Source organism: Columba livia, chromosome 11, assembly GCF_036013475.1.
Source record: "Columba livia isolate bColLiv1 breed racing homer chromosome 11, bColLiv1.pat.W.v2, whole genome shotgun sequence".
Taxonomy (NCBI): domain Eukaryota; kingdom Metazoa; phylum Chordata; class Aves; order Columbiformes; family Columbidae; genus Columba; species Columba livia.
In genome coordinates this window covers 13,848,357-13,854,356 of record NC_088612.1, presented here as the reverse complement: position 1 = coordinate 13,854,356, position 6,000 = coordinate 13,848,357, and positions in this window count along the sequence as shown.

The following is a 6,000-nucleotide window of genomic DNA, read 5'->3' as shown; positions in this document are numbered from 1 at the left end:
CAGCTCTCTGGCTTCATCCCCATCTCAGTGGTACCTTTCCTGATAGCCTAATTTTGGCTCTGAGCTAGATCCAGTGCCTAGGTAGGATAAGATTTCAGCCAGATGGATTATGAACATTTTCTTTTCAATGTTCTTGGCTACAACCCACAGGAGATTGATTTAGCCCAACAGAATAAAACCCCATAGTTCGGGCAGCTGAGCCACTTGCCTCTACCATGCAATGTAATTATCCTATATGTTCCAAATAACAGGCATTCCATTCAGAGCTTCTGTTTTGTACCTGGTGTGCTGCTGAATTCAAGACCACACAGTGTGAATTTCCTTACAAAGGCAGATAGGGGCATTAAGAATCAGGACCCAGTTATAGCATCACAAATAAACAGTCTTTCATTTCTTACATTTCACCCTAATAAGAAAAAATAAAACCCATGCTTCACCAAGCTCTATGCTAGTGAGGAAAACTCACTGTGAAACTTATAAACCTGTTCAATGCAAATAGATAATACACCTTTTTTTTCCCAACTTGATTCAGATTATCAATGAATGCGATTTAGTCCACCTGTCCATACTGAATAATTCTACAATCACATATTCATGCTCAGGGAGACCTTCTAGTGAAATTATTTGCAGGATAAGTCTTTGCTACCTGTTAGAAGTGGGATCATTGCAGAGATAACAACATTTTCCTTCTACTTATCAAATGCAGCACAAATCTGCTTGGCATCTTTGTTAATTATTTAGAGTGTAGAAGACAAAAACAATCTTCTTAGAATTATTACTGCAAGAATTTATGATTTACTATGAAGTGAAAGCGATTTTTATATATGAGCAGTATTGGGAGGAACTGCCAGTGTGAAAACTCAAACCGGATCTGTGTGCATAATATTCTTGTCTCGCAGGAAGTAGTGGGAGTCATATGTAAAATCAGTATCCTTGGGAGCTCTCTAGATGACTTTTCCTGCACTTTGTGATACTCTATAAAAAAAAAATATCCTCTTTTCCCTTCTTTAGCCTTCTTGTGTCACAAACTGTGCACATAAAGCCACAGGCGTAACAACTCACACCATTCTTCAGCAGAGGATGCAGAGTAGGATCAGGTACATAACAAAGGTTCCGGTCCCTTATGGTGGTTACAACTACAAATCTCTGTGCAAAATAATGTTAGTCATTAAAACAAAGGTATTCTTAAAACTGTTTCTACTGGTAAAGCCCGATTTATCTTTCCATGTTATAATGCAATGAATGCCCGACAAGCCTTTGCATTGTCTTCACTCACAGTTTTTCTGGAATCATGAACAGTTTTCCTAACGAAGTCTAAAGCCTGCAAAAGATTTGTATTCCAAGTGTATGCGTAGACCCTGTTGTTCCAGGTTGTACTTCTTTCCTAAAGCATGCACTGACAAGCTCTTCAGTGTGTTTATTACTGTACAACACTGTGAGCCAACTAATGTTTATTACTGGCTGCACATTAGGTCAATCCAGGTTTTTACCACAACAAGGTAGGTTTTAAATGGGTTGTGCCTGAAGGGCACTATCCTTTATGGATCAGCTTAGTGGGGAGAAGAACCTGCATCTTAACAAGGGTGTGCTGAGCTCCCACCTCAGCCTCAGGGGAGAGTAGGTAGCGTGGCAAGTCCTGTCCTTGTATTCTCTAGGTACAATCCCCCTGGCCTTTTTCCAGGGCTCCGAGATGCAGGAAATCCTCCTCATGTTCTGCCTCACTCCGCAGAGCTACACTAAAGCCAACCGCAATTACTGGTATGTGTCTTATTTTGAATAAGTCCATGTAACATCATAAATACATGTGTATTATACCTAAGTTATGTTCATAATGAAGAGCAAAGACGCATCCATAAATACATGTACGAGACTGCTCTGTACATAGAGAACAGATGATATTTATTCTATATTAATTAATATTGCATGCAGAATTGCCTCTCTCTTTAAATATCTTTAACATACTTTTTTAGAATCTATATGCACACATACAGATTCTTTTGCTTTGACAGCTGACCACTGTATTTTATCTCAATTCAACATAGGTGGTCTTGGTTTGTTCTTATAAGTACTGTCTTGTGTATCTTCAGTCTAAATGCCATTATTGTAATTCTACTTTCTACTTAAATCAAGTTAATCAATTGATTTAATTAATTTAAAGATGGAAAGCAAACAATGCTACCAACCCTCCTGAAATCTGGGAGTTAATAGTTCAAGTTTCACAGGATTTGGATCTGCAGGTGTTGGTTTCGCTGGCCATCATCCTTTTGTATAGTTTGTGTTTTCTTAGCCACTTGTTCCAGACTAACATTACACGCAAGGATGAAATGCAGCCACTGCTGGGATTCTACTGTTCCCTGTAACTTGTTCAGAAATACTGCTTGAGACACGTGGTCTTTGCCATTGTAGTCGTACAGTGGAACATTTCTGCCTTACAACTAGAGCCACACATAGATGCGGCTAAAAACAAAAAGCAGTGGCACTATCATGGATATTCAAACAGCATTGCTTTAAGGGACACTTGAAACGAAACTAGGCCAAAAACTTGACCTATTTTAAAAGACATGGCAATCTGTTCTTTTAAAAAATCATTCACACTTCACTGAGTCCTTCTCTCTCTCCTATACCATGAAAAATATCATACAGTAGCAAGATTCAGAATTCTTCTATCTCTGTACAGTTTCCCATACAAACATTGCAAGCTGAATTCTCTGATTTGACAACTTAATTTTTCTCCATCGCTGGTCTTGAGAAAGAAATCATCTTAGAAATTAGCAAATGCATAAATTGAACTAATTAGCTGTAGCTAACTAAAATTGCTACATCACTGTACTTTCTCCCTAGCACTAGCTGCTTGTGGACCCATTTGACAACCAAAAAGTCTTAGGATCCATAAAGGATTTTTGCTCCTAGGAACTTCCCTGTTTTGAATTTGAAAACCAGGAGCAGTGAGCCATATTTCTCAGTTATTTTGTTGTTTGAAATCTGGCTGTGAAACTCTATTTACTTTGTGTTGGACTCCTGCCAGAGGAGGCCTGGTTTCAGCAGATGGTGGTGGAGCGGAGGCCAGACGTTTCCTGCTGCATCCTGATGAGGCACTGATAGCACCACTCCCAGGCACGGGCAGCGCTGCCTGCAGCAGCCACCGGCGCTGGAGGTGCAGGGACCGCTGGCCGAAAGGTTGTGAAGAGTCTGTGACGCAGCCCTGGGGGCAAAAGCCTTTGTGGTCAAGAGGGTCCTGTAGTGGTGCTCAGAGGTGGTGGAGGTGCCAGCCAGAAGATGAGCAGGGGCAGGGCTGGAGTTTTGACCAAGAAGAACTGAAGTGTTAAAACCAGATGGACATATATCAGTAGGAATGAGATGTGATTGCTTTGATCTTTGACAGGACACCTCAGTGCATTTTCAGGGATATAGAGCTACAAGAAGAACAACAAAATGGGAGGCTATGGCGTTTTACTGTTGTGTGGGTTTACCTGTCTGCTCTATGGGCACAGTGTGCAGGTAGCATTTTCCTTTCCCCCCATTTCTGGGGAGCAACTTCTATGAGAACAAAAATCTTCAATGTGTCCTCAGGCTGGTGTTTGATCTTTCAAGACAGTGCCTGCTTGCAAGATGGGGAATCAAAGGGTAGTGCCATAATTGCAAGAGTGTGTGTATTGCTGGATCACTGCCTTGCCAGTTTGCATACAGGAGAAAATGCAAACAAATTTCTCAGGAGGCTGTAGGACTTGGAAATCCTCCAGAATTCCTTCAGGCAGCAGTACGATTAAGGACATTCATAGTTTATCTGGGGATCCAGAGCTTGGACCAGCATACCTGAAATTCGTGGTTCTTGTGCCACATGGCTCCACCTTTGGGGACTGGGTGCTCTCCCATCCTCTGCTATCAGATGCTTGGAGCCACTGCATTACTGCGTGAGGCTTATTTAGCTCACGATTTTGTACAGGTGGCAAGGCCCCTGGGACCTGCAGCTGGCTCCTCCTTGCACTCAAGCCATTCTGCTGGTACACAGTGTTTAGTTTTGAACACCTGTGCCTTTCCAGTTTACCACTGGATCTCAAAAGGAAAAAAAATCAAGGAAAGACTGTAGTGTTGATTTCTTTGTTACATGAAACTTGCATATATTTCTCTCTCCTTGGCCTTAATTCTGTCAGAAACGCCCTAAAACTGAGCCTCTGGGTTAGCACAAGAGACAACTGACGAGATCAAACATGTGCATAGGGGTCTGACTGAAAATATTTTTCCCCTAACTTCTACCTTCAGGAGAATAAAACATTCAACAACACTGAAAATGGAAGGATGTCTCTCTTTAGAACCTCAGTCAAAGATCAAACTTTGGTATTTCTTTCAGTGACAACCCTTCCTTCCTACTCATCAGCCTTGTACAGGACAGTCTGAATCACCACTTTCATGACCTACTGTTCCCTTCTAAGTAGTTTTCTTAGGCTGTGGTAGTTGATGCCTTTTTCTTCCTTATTGACTTCTTCCAGCTTGAAGACAAGCATGCAGTGTATAGGAACATCATACTCATAACTTTTTCAAGCTGAGCAGCTGAGCCCATTTGACATTACATTGACGCAAATATTTATTTTACAGATTAATCAATCTACAGAAATGAAAAGTTTCAAACTACCTGTATCATCAAAGAGCCTCAATGGACCTTGGGAATTAATCTGCTTATCATGACTTATAAAATGCCAATGGTCTGTGTATTACCCCAGCAAAATGCCATACTCCTTGTCTGACCAACCATGGCAAGCTACAGCCAGGCTTGTGTGAGCCTGGGCCATTCCTGTCTTGCACCTGATGATCACCTACATCTGCACAGAGTAAGGGCTCCATACCCGTTTCATTAGTGCCTTAAAACTGCCTTGCAGAGATGCAAATGACTAAATGGATGGCAAAGCAGACAACTGGAACTGTGGTTGCCAAGAAAACTGCTGTAACTAGTTAGAGTGGTAGGACACGTGACCACAGGGCCTAACTCAGCTGTCCCTACCATTTTTTAAAATGTTTCCCATTATTTGCCAGGTCATGAGACTGCCCACCGCACAGCCCTTGCACCCGCTTAAACACATACTGCAAGATCCAGCAAAGCTTGGCAAACTCCCAGTCAAGCAGGCTTTCATTATCATTAAAATAGCTCCCTTCTCACTACCAGGCTTGAAAACAGCCTGGTTTCTCCTGTCAGTTGGTATGATATCAGTTTGACGATTTCCTAGGTAAACTTTTTGGTTTTGTTTTTAATACTCAAAACCATAAAAGCCAAAGTACCCATTAAAATTGGTTAGGTGAATTACTAGTTATTGCATTTTCATTTTACAGGTGCTATGCATGAACAGAGGTAACAAAACAAAGAGAACCAGAGGGAGATGTCTTGGGCACAGCTCAGGATACAAGGAGACAGATACCGCTAGGGAAGGAGAGTTGCAAAAAGGCATCAAAATGGGGTTCACTGAACCAGCGGTTAAAGCTTTTGGAAAGTATATTTCTTTAGCAAGCCTTTAGAGTCAATTATCCTCACAGAATATCTTTTATGTTTGTCTTGAGGATAAAGATAGCGAGATTTCATTATTTATCTGCCTCATACCTCGGGTTAGTCTCTGAGCGTGCAAGTCTCTGGCCCTGTGCTAGACAAGAGGTGGCAGATCCCTCTCCACGGACAGAGGAGTGGGAAGAACTCCCTCAGTCTGGCTGCTTGCTGGAGAAAGGGCAACAAGACATTCCTCCTTGAAAGCCTGAAATGCTGTATTCCCCAACTGTCAGAGACAATTCATAACAGGGAAGAAAGAAAACAAAACAAAGCTGTGCTGAAGTACGGTAGAGAAAATCCTGGAAAACAGGTTAGATAGTATGAAAGCACAACTTTTCCCCACTGAGAGGGCTTATGTTAGATCCTAAGCTCCAGAAATAGAGGGAAAATAAACACAACTTTTGGAATTAACCTAGCAAAATGGAGTTAGCTCCTACCTGTCACAGGACCACATGGTGGAGATTGTTTTC